The following is a 14,042-nucleotide window of genomic DNA, read 5'->3' on the forward strand; positions in this document are numbered from 1 at the left end:
ACTGGACAGGACACCCATCAAATCCATACCTCTCCAGTTTAGAGAGAAGGATGTTGTGGGGGACCGTGTCAAAGGCCTTACAGAGGTCCAGATAGATGACATCTGTAGCCCTTCCCGTGTCCACTGATGTAGTCACTCCACCATAGAAGGATGTCAAATATTTAGTCAAATAACAGAGGTAGACATAACAAATGCTTGGGTCCAAACTGCTATTTTAGAGGTCATAACTCCCACATAACTATTACTAGCTTCCTAAGATGTACAGGTGTCTGGCTTCTAGATCAAAATCTACAACCCTGAGGTAGATACCCAAGGTCCATGTATAAGAGGAGGGCAATTCACAGCACGGGATTCACATCCGTGAGCCTGCTCAGCAAGAAGCTGCCCATGTTAGTTGACAAAAAATATGTAATGGCAAGGGTTTAGCTCAAATCCCACCTCTCCTCCAGGCTTAGAGGCCTCACTCCATTCGACAGCAAGACACTTACTTCCACCTCACATCTTCCCCAGAACATAGGCCCAATGGGCCAAAGTGTATAGGCTTCTAATTCCTACTTAAGCACTTAAAACACCCATTAAAGTCATGAGAATTTAAGGATTTAAATTGAAGATTAAGAGCTGAAGTATCTTTAGGGATTGATGCTCTCTCTTTCTCTCTCTCAAAAGGTGACAACCTTCTTTTTTTCTTTTTCCTTTTTTCCCAATAGACAGAGGAGAAAGAAGCAGCTTCTTCTCATTGTGCAACAGCCCAACCTTTAAACGCATTCAGACACATTGAGCATCCAGGTCACTCCTCCACTTTAGAGGATTCACACTGCCATTTCCCTGGCCGGCATCCCAACAATCACAGCAAACTCGTCTGCAGGTGAAGTTCGAACTGTTTTATGTTTGCTCATAGAAAGATTCATCAGGAGAGAGTGAAATTTCCCTTGTAAGGCCAATGGTCAAGGCACTTACCAAGGCAAGGGAAAAGGACTGACAACTCTTCTCTAACATGAGAATTGTACATTTTCTTTACGCTGCCCTCGTTTTCATCACATGCTGTAACTGGTGCACTATTTGTACACAAGAAAAACTCAACTTTTCTCCTCCTCGTATAGCATATTCTTATTTAACTATACCACGGCATTTACTGGATACAAAAAGTTTGGTCCTTAGAGGGCTCTGAGCCCTTTCACCCCCTAGAGAAACAAAAACAGAGAGATTGCTTAGCTGAGGATCCTAAAAAAACTTTTGTAGAAGTCTCTTTAAAAATCCAGACCCACATGTTTCAAAACACTAGAGTAACACACTGATGACGAGGGAAAGAAACGTATAACAAAACTGATAATGACTTCATTCCAACTGCCGCATCAGAAAACTGTCAGTAGAGAAGCCCTGTTATGATTTTAATAATAGTTTCTTACTATATATTGCATTCCCACAAAAACCGCATTTGCTGACGTTAAAAGCAGTATCTCATGTGACTTTTAAGTTCACTCAAACTAACATTCAATGACCCAGGCTGTCACCTGAGATGTGCAGATTACGGTCATTTGAAGTGTCATAATAAATCTTAGATAACTTGATTCACGTCTGCCTTACTGACTCAAAAGAGCCATGCTGGGGGTTTTTAATTATGCCAAATAGCTCATGGAGTGTTTGCTTAATTTTTTGTCAGGAAAAAAATGTCTGCAGTGGCCAACTATACTCCTAAGTACAGTTTTCTTTTGTGAGAACGTATCATTTATTCTGCATGTACTGCACTTTTTCATCTGCTTTGCAAACAGCAGGGAGAGGATTTTATCTGTTGGTTGCAAGCACTGCTCCTGTCCCTATGGCAATCGGCAAGTCGCTGTACCATTACTGCTTTGTGAAGTCGACTCCAGGTACCCTGGGAGACGCGTTCTTGGGATCCAGCATGTAGGGAACTGCGGCAACACAACAATGCTGGGCCCTGGTAATCAGCTGCCGCTTTTGTGGGACCACACTGAGCGCTGGTTCCACTGGAAGTGGAATTTAAGGAGCCCATGGAGAGACTAGGAAGCCTTTTCAGTAACTTTGAAAAATAAGACATTAAAAAAATAATGTCAATGCACAGACAATGGAAAAAATAATGATAAAGGGCTTGGGAAAGTATTTGTATTCTGCTTAAACCACTTGTAAATAGCTCTTCAACTCTCCCACCACGCCCACCTAGAGACAGTAAGGCAAGCACAGTTAAAAGCAGAATGCTTAACTATTCACTGCTAGTTCTAGGGCCAGTGACTATAACTCCTGGCCCAAGCTTTAGGGAAAATACATGCTGATCACAGGATACAGCAAAGTTCTCAGAAATCTCAGCTAAAATCAAGAAGCCTATCAAAAAAATAAAAAATTATGGAGAGTCTACATAGCTAACTTGTCCAAACAAATAAAAAAAGTCAATCACATAGTAAGAGCCTGGGGTTTGCATCAAGTTTGAAGAGACAATTAGGGGAAAAAAAAGACTGGCACCTTTTGAAAGGAAAGATACCATTTGCAGTAAATGAGAATTTAGTAAACAACACAATGAAAGCAGCTGGTGAGTAACTGTCAAATGTGACAAACGCAGCCTCTCAGTACCACAAAATACTGGAAAGGAACAAACAAGAAAACCCAAATGTGTCCTGTATCACCAAGTTCCATGCAGTTCAAGTGTACTTCGTGCCTCCTCGACACACAGTTTGGTTAGCGCACAGTTTTGATAGCATTCCCATTGTATGCTTTTCATGAAAAAATTAATTACTTCTATCTGTCAGGCATCATAAGCTCTATTACACTAAAATGAGGTTTTGTTTGTTTGTTTCTCTGATGTTTTAATTATTGCAACATGATTATAACAGATGAAACAACAGCCTAAGGGTGCAGATGTAGCTAACATCTAAAATATACTAGTGTATAAATATGTATGAGTATGCATGCAGCTATGGACGATGCTTCTTTTCATAAATAAGGAACTCGCATAATCAAAGCTTAGAACACTTTTTCTGGTACCTTCGTATTTCGTTTATTAACATCCTTTAAAATTGCTCCTCATCACAACAAAGTGACTTTGAGGTAATGCATAAACATCACTCATTCTTTTACAGGGGTAAAAAAGGCGACGGAGGGAAACGCGTGAATCTTGGTGTGAGATATTGGTAGTCGTTAAATGGAAGCGCGCAACACAAACTGCGAAGTACGTAATGATTTGATCATACACTAACATTTATCCTCATGCTTGCATCTCACTATTCACATGTCCTTCAAGCCAACCTAGATGGTTAAATATTAAAAGAGTTGGCTTTTAAGTGCAGAGGAACATGAGAACCGAACACTGCATTTAAGAGAAAATTAATCTAAACTCTTTAGGCAATGTTCAGTTCAATGCTTGATAGCTGCAACCCAAGCATAATCCCTGCCTCACTATTTATTGAGGACTCTGTTCTGTGGTTCTCATGCATACAGTGCTAGATACAGGAAAAAGCTCTTAAAGCTTTTAATAAGTGTTACTTCATCCATGCATAGACTATCGTGTCAGCACACAATTATGACAAGCCACCTCATGAGCAACAAAGCTATCCAGCACATGGACGACTGAGCTGAACACCAGAGCCCAAAAATGCTTAGAGAAATCAAGAAGCTGGGTGCTGCAGAGGAGTCCTCCCAAATCTAACCAATGCTACTTCTTGTATCACAAAAGTCAGCATAAGTGTAACAGGGAACAGCTTTCAGCCCTAGCTTCTTCCCCAGTGGCCAACAGGGGGGGAACCAACACGTGGAAAGGATGTACCATACAGCACTTAGCAGCCCTGCTCTCAGCATTTTCTTCAGTTCTACCATGCGAAGTGACACAAGTCAATGTGCGAGTCCAAGTTCACATGATTTAGGTTCAATAGAAGATGTAATCATACCTTCTCTATACCTTCCTTGACTTATTTGCCATTTTCTACCATGTTTGTCTTCAATTTCAAGGGCTGTCATGTCCTCTTCCCATTTTACCTATAATCGCTGCTCATTTGGTGCCAAAAGGATTCCCAACTAGTATCAAATCACAGCAGTCACCTTTGACAATTCATTACTTTTTTAAAAACAAACAAACAAGCAGAGTCACTTATTCTCTCACACTGCACCGAAGATTAGTTCTGCATTAACAGTATCACCCCAAGCATACTGTTCCCTGCAAAACCTCCTTGGAATAGTCCTTTTCCATGATGCCTGAAAGCCCTGACAAATGGTTCAGCTAAAGCTGTACCCCAACCAGTCCCACATTTTTGCATTTTCCCAGCTGTCTGTGGTTTCCTGTTGTTATCGCGTGCCAGCGTTTGACACGGGGCAGTACACCACCACACCGCAGCTCTCCCTTGGGTGGAAATGAGCCGCTGCTACCTTCAAGCAACTGCCAGCCCTGTGGAGCAGGGCGGAGAGAAAACCCTTGCTGAGATCTGATCTTAAGCTGGGCATCGCAGACTTCTTCACTTGGGGCAAAGTCTGTTATAGAGGCTGACAGCTCTCGCTGAAGTAAGAACTTACTGCAACTTCCTACTTTTCAGAGAGATGCCTCTGCCTTAATTTCATCACCACAACCAACGCATGTCAACAGAATTATTCTAGGTTTACAAAAACAAATTTTAAAGCAGAAACTATTCACTTAAAAAAGCAGGATTTTACTTAAGCAAAAAGGAAGCTGTTCTAGGATCTCAGCTTCAAACCACATTCCCGCTTTTTTCTCCTCCCACCTAAAACACGGTCTCTCGTCTTACACTCAGGTTATAAAGCCTCCTGGAAAAGGAGTCATATTTTTATCATACATCTGAATAACACCTACTACAGCGATAGCCTGTGTCCAAAAACATAAGTCCCAGACACTGTAGAAATAAAAGCAGTTGTAAGAATATGTAACTCCTCTATCTCTAGATCTTCCCATGCCACGTGATACATACTGATATATCTAATCATGAGTAAGAAAAAACCCCCAGATTACAATGGCATCTTATAGCTACCCTAGAACTGCAATGGCATCTCTTAAGGAAGGCTAACTATAAAACTAGCAAAAACCAAAACACTGGAACTTCAGTGGCACACCACAAGCACATCGATTCAGGTGAAGTTAATGAGATATATACACTTACATGCATATACAGGCTATTCCCTGCCTGTATGCCTACCGTAACACCACATTATTCCTGCAATTCAGCTAAGCATTACACAGTGGTTCAGTCCTGCTGTTGGTTAAACAACTGCAAGAAAAATATATTCTCAATTTTTTCAAGAAGCGAAGCAGCCAAGCAATAACCTAATATGCCCCACTACGTAAACCCAACCTATGATAAGACGTACAACTGACATATGTTCAAACAAAATTCCCCTAGGGTTTAAATGCACTCCTGATCAGGAATATCAAAGAATAGCACCTGACGCTGCTGCAGTTAAGACAGCCCTCACTCAGTTATCCCCTGTAGCTCCAAACAGTTTAACAGATGATACAATCTTTCTATCTGCAGGCCGGAATACCTCCTACTGCTATATATATATATGTATTTCAAGGAACAACAGTGCCAGCTCTTATGCTAGTTATTGGATACTTATTTTTATGTCACAACAAAACAACTTCAGTATCATTTCTTCAACTTAAGCAATATTATTTTCCAAGACTTAAGTCAAAGAAATTGCACCAATCAACCCGGTTAGAGATTCAAAACATTTTTTTCAACTAATCCAATTTAAAAGGGAATAGACAGCTCATGCCCCCTGTACCCTTAAATCAGAATGAGCTTATAATGCCTGCATCCCAACTCTCCAGTCTCAGAAGGACCATCGCAGTCTCCTTCAGGTTTTTCTTTTGAAGGATAGGGAGTTATCAACTGTAACAGAAACTCACGCAAGTTAAAATAAAGAAAATGCTTTACTACAAATGGGTTGCTTCTCCCTCAAGATTTCTGATTTTCTTGCAGTTTCTAACTTCAACACTCTCTGGCCGTCTCAGGTTTTCTCAGCATCACCAATTCTTGAGAATTCAATATGCTTACTGGAGTCAGATTAGGGCTGTGAAGAAAAGGAGTGAGAATTTCTCTGTTTTAGTAATAACATTAAAGGAAGTGTTCTCAAGTCGGTCACTTTAGAATTAATTAAAATACAGGAGAAACTACCGGGGAATGATTTATATTCAAAGGGGATTATGGCTAACGCTAAAATGTTTACAAATCAATGGGAACCTAGCACAAAACAGATATAGCTCAGGGGAATTCATATTGATTAGATTCCCGTGTAGTCCAAGATACAGTTCTCTTTTCCGTGTTCCTCAGTAGTTCATTTCAAGATCTACGTGAATTGCAAAACAGATGTAACTGAGCTCCAGTTATTTATATTGTGTTAACTAAGAAAAAAAGAATTCTACTCACCTGAAACAGAAATTCATTTGTTTCCAAATGTTTAATGAGAGAGGATGGTTCAGTCCGCCTCCACATTCATCATCTGTTGCACACTAATGAATATCCAATAATGCCAATACTAACCAAGAAACAACTGGCAGAATCTGTTAGCGCTCAGACTGAGCTGGCACTTCCCCCGTGTATCCACAACACAAAAGCAAGTACTCCTGGCAACCGAAACAGTGTATGGCAAAAGCCCTACATCTTTGTAACGTCCAATGTTTTGTAGCCTTTTATGTAGGATAGCACCGACAGTAAAACCGGCAAGGTGCTAATTACTAAAACGTATGCTGGTGCACTGCAGCTGTCGTGTTGTCAGGCATCAGCTGCCCTACCAGCCACAAAGGCATGCCGTGTTTTAGCCAGATTTGGTATTACTGTTTGTACAGAAAAATCGTTAGATGAAAACCAGACATAGTGGCAGTGCCAGGCTCTGAACTGATTCTCGTAGAAAAGAAAGACTGGAAACTGTCCCTTACATTCTTTCACAAACTGAATGCACTTCAGATTGCTGCTGACCTTTCCACAATAGCACTGATTCAGCTAGCTAGACTGAAAGCCAAAAAGCAAATAAAGTCACCTAAGGGGTAACAGGTTAAAGCAAGCTCCAGAACAGAGTAGAAGGCCTGACCTTCAAAGGTTAACGTCACTTGTGCCCAAGTAAATGGAGGAACCTTTTCATTACCAACATAGCGATTCTTAAATAGAAATTAAAATTCCAGTAAAACAGTGCTTAATTGAAAAAAAATTCACGTGCATGAACTAGTGTCTGAAGAGTCTCAATCAGCCTAAATGTTGCTTACACAGGCTCTAATATCTAGCAATTATCTTGATCTTGCCAGTATGCTTGCCCAATTTTCCATTTTGTCAGCTAAGTTACAAGTTCATAAAAGTACTGCAAAATTCTTTCTCCGTTTTGCCTAAGAAACTCATAATGGAAAACAATGCCCATATTCTAGTGATAAGGAAGAGCTTCACAGAGAGAAAATAATCAGGATTCTTCCTACTCCTGGAAACGGGAATGCATTAGCAACAATTTCAGGCTGCCATGGGATTCCTATTACGCAAATGTTGCACTGTGGTCTTTGAAAAAGCCTGGCGAGGAAGAAACGTAAGCCAGCTAACAGCACAGTCATGACATCGCGAAGCACTGGATCAACTCTGCACAAAACTGAGTTTTACTGCCTTATGGACGGAGGGCTGGAAAGCAAGGAAACAAAGACCCGAGTGATCTGCTCCTGAGGAAACAGAAAAAGTGGGAATGGCAACAGCTACTTCTTGAACATCCACCATGATGATAGGCCCTACTTTATAATCTCTCCCCTGGGCTGCAGAAGCAGGAGCACCACCAAGCCCCGCACCTTGGGCTCCAACACAGGGAAAGCAGAGAGTAAGCGTGGGGCCAACCTGCCATAATGGAGGTCTGCTGCCCCGGGAAACTGCCCGCTTTGCCTATGCCTAGAGCCAGCCCTGAGGCAACAGGTAATTTTTCAGTGCAAACTCTTTGCAAATCAGATCTTCTCTCTTTCTGCAAAACACAGCGTGTCTCTGAGCTAACACTAACTCACATTCATGTCTGAAGATGCTACTGTGTATTCATATAATTATGTCAGCACTAATAGCTACCAATATGTACAGATGCATTCTCTGGTGAAAGCTTGAAGGGAAAATATGAGTCATAAGAATTAGGGAAACAAAATAATGAAAATGAAGATGAGAGGTAAACAATCCTAAGGAAGATGAGAGATAAAAAGGAGTTTGCATTTCACGGGAAAGGGTTTGTTTTGTTTTTACTGCACATTAAGCACAACAATAACATATTTAAAGAAATCAGATCAAGGGAAAAAACAGAATTAGAACTGAGAATAGGTAAACCTAACGTACATTTAATATAGCCAATTTCATCCTAATCATTTTCAAGCACTTTCTTCAGCCTGTAAGTAGACAGAAACTAGTTTTCTACTATTGAAACAGTGATCCCTACACGGACAACTGCTATGAGGCATATACCGTTTCGGTGAGGGAGTTGAGGACAAGATATAAACACAGCAACATCTTCAACAGAACCAATTAAAAGAAAAAAAAGGTTAATAAAAAGCAATTAATCAGAAACTATCAATAGTGAGAAGCAAAACCAAGATGTCTAATCTAGAAAGGAAAGGAAGAAATTAAAAGAAAGTGCTAAGAAGATCAGACAGTGAAAAGATTTCTAGAACACCCAAAGGCTATTTTGAAATTTACCCTTTAGATATGAAGAACAGATACACTAACTGGAAAAATGGTAAGTTATCTTTTTGGAAAAAATTTTGAATACTAAAAATATTGTAAGAGTCAGCAAATCAATAGGAAACTAACATCAGTATGAGAGTTATCTTTGTAGACATTGTACATACTGTTACACTAATTTCAACTACTTGAATCAAAGTCTCTTTCTAACTTTTTTTAACTCTTTTCCCCAGCCTCCAAAAAGATTCAGATACAAAGAAGCAGAGTATTAAATAGGGGCAGATGTCTTAAAAAAAAAAAAAATGCACTTTTTGAGAGATTTTTCACAGGCAGCTACCTACCTAAATGAAATTTATTTGTCTGCCAAAAATCTTACGGACTAAGAGGAATTATCTTTCTAAAAATTAAATAGGTACATGAATATTTTATAGAATGCCTTTCCTCAGCTATCAGTAACATTTAGTAAATAAAAATAGGGGGGGGGACACGAACGACTTATTTCTTACTATATATAAGCAGTTTTCTTGTATATTTGCACTTACTTCCATTTTCTGGTGTTATTGTGCTGTCCCTTATCAATTACCTTCATCCAGTAAACCTCACAATACCCCAGCAAGACAACAAAGGATTTTGTTAACACTATTATCCCAGTTTCCAGACAGCAAACCAGAACAGAGAAACCTGCACAGATAGCTACCAGGAAACGGACAGATCCTACCTCCATGAAGACCCAGGTGAAGCTTCCTTTTCTTACTAGGACAGTGCAATTAGACAAAGCAGTCTTATTTTTAGTTTCAGTTCAAATACAGCTCCCCATGCAATACAGTAAGAAAATAATACGTTGCTCTTTTTCTTCACTAGATTTATAAATGTGTTTCCATAAATGCACTGAAAAAATAGGGGATTGATTTGTTATTCGAAAATAAAACTTAATACATATTAACAAATATGTCTCCATTTCAGTGGTGAGCAGAAACAGATACATTAAAGTTGCTATACACCGGTGTAACCCTACTACATCTGGATTATGTCAAAAGCTCAGCGCCTCTTAATAAATTCAGAATGGTCTGCATTAATACAGACACACCCTCTACAATCAGCATACAACTGGATTCCAAATTAATCTGAACAGAAGCCATAAGGAAAAATGCTGGAAAAAGGATGCAAAATATGGATGCTGAAATCCTAAAAAGACAGTAGGGAGTTAACCATATAGCAAAGCCCTAGGTTAGCAATAATGTCTTTTCCAACGATTTCTTAACTTTTGTGCTTTGTTTTTTGTATGCACATTAGCTTTGAATACCCAGAACCGTATCAGTAAGTCGCTTATTAAATCTTGCGGGAAAAAAAATGTGTCAGTATAAACTGACATTTGTCATGGATTTAGGGACTCTTGTACTTTTAGAACCAATTTTGGTTTTCCATCTGCTGGAAACAAAATATATTCACATAAGGAAAAAGGTAATAGATCATATTTACTGGAACAGCCCCCAATTATGCTATTACCAAGGCCAAAACGCATTTTCTATTAAAAATAATAAAAAATAAATGTTTTTATGAGAAACCAGATGATTTCTCCATTTAGGTTTTTTTTTTTTGACTGAAGGGTAAAATCTTAACTTCATTTAGTAGTTTCCAAAAAAAATTAACAGGGGAGAAGGGACTGGTTGTTCGGTTTGTTGCCCTTTTTTTTTTCCTTTCACAACTAACGAGGTAGAGCAAAGCCTTTATTTTTTATCATACAACTGGTCAACACAAAACATCTGCTAGATGTCCTTCTCTGGATGCAGCAAAGCTGCTGTATTTGTGAGCAATATTACAGACCCCGGGCACCGTAAATTTCCTGGCTCCCCAAAGCCCTAGCCTTTCACTTTCACCTTCTTTGCAGCAACACTCGTCTCTCTCAGCTTCTCCCAAGATGGGGTGCCGTGGCTTTCACGGCCAGGCAAAGTGCCACTGTGTCCCACAGGGTCCCTACCCGCTTACGGCTCAGCATCTGTTCAAGAAGCACCAGAGCCTCAGACCCACTTGTACAGAAGCAGCTGAAACTGCTTAAAATAGTTAAAAAAAAATTAAAAAATTAAAAAAATTTCTTTGAGACACCACAGCAATGAAAACAGTTCCTGAGGACTTTAATGCTATTTTTCCCCAAGTTCCTTAACATCTATATACAAACCTGAACAAAATTATTTTCTACATGTATTTCACTGCATCGATTACCTCAGGACTCAACACTCTCTAGGCGGAGATCAGAATCCTCTAAGTCCTTCACAAGGGTCCTCTAGTGAACCAAGTTTTTTCCTGTGTTCCCAAAATTGATGGGGGGAGGGGGGTGTTCATTTCAGTTTGTAATAGATCTTGCTGTAGGACAAGTGCACATCCTTCGCTCTTCTGACCTGCCCATGACAACCTTTAGTTACATTTACACATCCTCAAAATCGCATGTTGTTCTACTAGCGTATTTGCCAGCACAGACCTTGAAGCAGCTAGATGACGTCATTTACAACATGCCTTTTCACACGGTCACAGTCAAGCCCAATCCAACAGGTTATCTATAAACCGGCTGTGAGAACTTCCACTTGGCTCCATGCCCCCAAGCCATTCTGTAAGAGCAACGGAGAGACAGCTTGAGCATCAAAACTGCACATCAAGTTTCTTTCAAGTGGCCAAAAAAAAGTTTACAAGTACCAGCATTTAAAAGAGATTACCTTTTTCTCATTTCAAGACTGCAAAATAGTTGCCCTCTCTGCATTCCCAAGCACTGCAAAAGGTAACCTAGAGAGTCAACAGCATCTAACGTCCCTCCAGTGCTCTCGATGCAAAACACAGTACAGGATAAGAGACGATAGAATCACAGAAAAATTTTGTTTGGAAGTTACCTCTGGAGGTTTTCTATTCCAACCCCCTTTTGAACTTCACAGGCCCTTGAGAAAGTTGCTATTCTCTCAGATTTCGGGTAACTAAAGGCTTTTGTGCTGCTATAGGAAAACACCGTTTTGCATATATGCATACGCACACACACACACACACGTCACAAATACATACACACACGTCATTTTTCAAACGATTCTAGATATGCTCCAGCTTTTAAAAGAAGCAAATCCTCAACACCTCAACCTCCAAGTTCAGACACACATCATTTTTCGAACAAATCTAGATATGCTCCAGCTTTTAAAAGAGGCAAATCCTCAACACCCCAAGTTTTAAGAGCTAAGTGCACAATTTTTAGCAACTTGCAACTTGGGCACACACACACATCACAGATACATACAGACACACACGTCATTTTTCGAACAAATCTAGATATGCTCCAGCTTTTAAAAGAGGCAAATCCTCAACACCTCAACCTCCAAGTTTTAAGAGCTAAGTGCACAATTTTTAGCAACTTGTATAAAAGTCCTGGTAAGTGGCTTCCATTCAAGTCCAAGCAAAACTTCCTCATTAAATACAAATATTTCTCAGCGTTTTACAGTCCAGCTCAACCACAGGCAAACTCCTGATCATCACTACAAAAACAACTCAGATTTTTTTCTTTGCTTCGCTGCCAAATGTTTGATGCAAACACTTACCTGGTCTAAACTGCCACAGCTCCACTAAAAACTCTTCCAAATTTTTCCCTTCTTCATTGATGGCAGCAGAAACGTGACAGGAGCTGTACTGTGTCATAATTTGAAGAAAGAATTTTGGCAATATCAGGATCAATACAAGGGCTTAATGGGTAAAGAGCAGCAAGAGTTCTTTCTGCTCACAAGGGTTAGTACATACGTATTATGTCACCATTTATCACATGGATTTCTCCCTCTTTCAGTGCTGGAACACGCAATGGGGACAATTTGCTATAAGGGTCATTATAGTGTAAAGATAATGATGCTGACCCAGCAGAAATATACAATAATTTTTTTTCCTCCTATTGGTCAGCTTTTAAGTCGGATTCTGCTACAATCAGTAGCCAACAACATGTCACCGGGCTTTTCTTTAACCCATCTAAAAATGAGACAGAGTTCTATTTTTAAAAAGTAGTTCGAAGTCAAGACTGTGAAAGTGCAGTTTATGAGGCACTCGTAAACTCTAGGCCACCTCCTAGAGAGGTTGTCCTAAAGAGAGGCAGTCCGTTCCATCTCAGCTCCTAGCCGCCCACCCTCCACAAATTCAAAAATACAGGAATGCACCCCTGCCCCCGAATCCGGAATGTGGGCACACAAACAGATCTCGGAGCCTGAATGCAAATATAGATTGGCGAGACAGTAAAGTGCTTGAAGTCAGACAGCGAACTAGACCAGTATTGTTTCATTCTATATTAGAAATGGTCAGCCTATTCTTGGCAAATAACAAAAGGTAAAAAGGAAAGCTTTATATATGAGATATCAAATTATGTCCAATACAATTCAGAAGAATGCAACCCTAACATGCAAGAGCATTCGCTGAAGGGGAGACAGCGTCCCCAGTCCCTCCATGTGAACAAAAATCTCAACAGCCTCAGAGCAGGATTTTCGTTGCCATTCTGAAGGGATGAAGAGGTTTTATTCCTTTAACAGCAATGATAGTAATCTATTCAAATGCAAGTTACTAACATAAGAACTGACAGTTGCAAGGCTGAATTTCTTTGGAGACATAATTATTTATGACACTTTATTACAACTCCAAAACATATGGTTACCTTATTAGAAATTAAAATTTATTTTCATATAAATCTCAGCATGATATTACACCAAAAGAGCTAAAGTTACTCCAGGGGATGGCAAATAATTTCAATTTCCAGGGTTTGGTAGTTGGAATGTGAATTTAAACTAATTCACTTGTAAGCACAAAAGCAGTTTTGATAACACAAATAATACATCTAGAGCCATATGAGGCATAAACATCATTTTCCAACAAGCTCCTGAGTCTTCTTAGTATAAAAATTTTAACATTTTGTTTGAAAACTTTCTGTCCACTAGCAAGTATATCATCTCTGCCTTTGAACGTATGCATTTACTTGGCAGGGGGGAGGGTCTATTTTGTTTTTAATTCAGTCTCCTCCACTAGCAGCTCACAGCACAAGGAAACTGCAGTCTCATTTATTGAAGTCCATAAACCCACAAATGCAGGAGAGCGACTGACAAGCGCCTGCTTTTTGATGATGTTAGATGAATTGGAGTTCATGCAATGGTTCAGATTTTCATTTAAAATAAAAAGTCTTTCTCTATGAAAACAATAGGCAGGAAAAATGTATTATTTGCATTATATCACCAAGAGAAGGGACTTTCACTGATAAACAGGATTACATACATGAGTGGAAGTTTAAAATTGACACCCTCGGGTAACTGAAGTCTTAAAAAGTGGGTTAACAAGTGTGAACTTTTAAAAAAAACAACCTGGCATCAAGTCACATGCTTATAAAAAGGGGGGGGGGGGGGGGGGGGGTGG

General features: G+C 39.7%; 1 protein-coding gene across 1 annotated transcript in view; it reads right to left on the minus strand.

Annotated features, from left to right (window-relative positions):
* The window catches only part of NELL1 (neural EGFL like 1), a 299,408-nt gene that overhangs the window by 183,527 nt on the left and 101,839 nt on the right, over nucleotides 1–14,042 (minus strand). The window lies entirely within an intron of this gene.

Source organism: Aptenodytes forsteri, unplaced genomic scaffold (genome assembly GCF_000699145.1).
Source record: "Aptenodytes forsteri isolate BGI_AS27 unplaced genomic scaffold, ASM69914v1 Scaffold418, whole genome shotgun sequence".
NCBI classification, from domain to species: Eukaryota; Metazoa; Chordata; class Aves; order Sphenisciformes; family Spheniscidae; genus Aptenodytes; species Aptenodytes forsteri.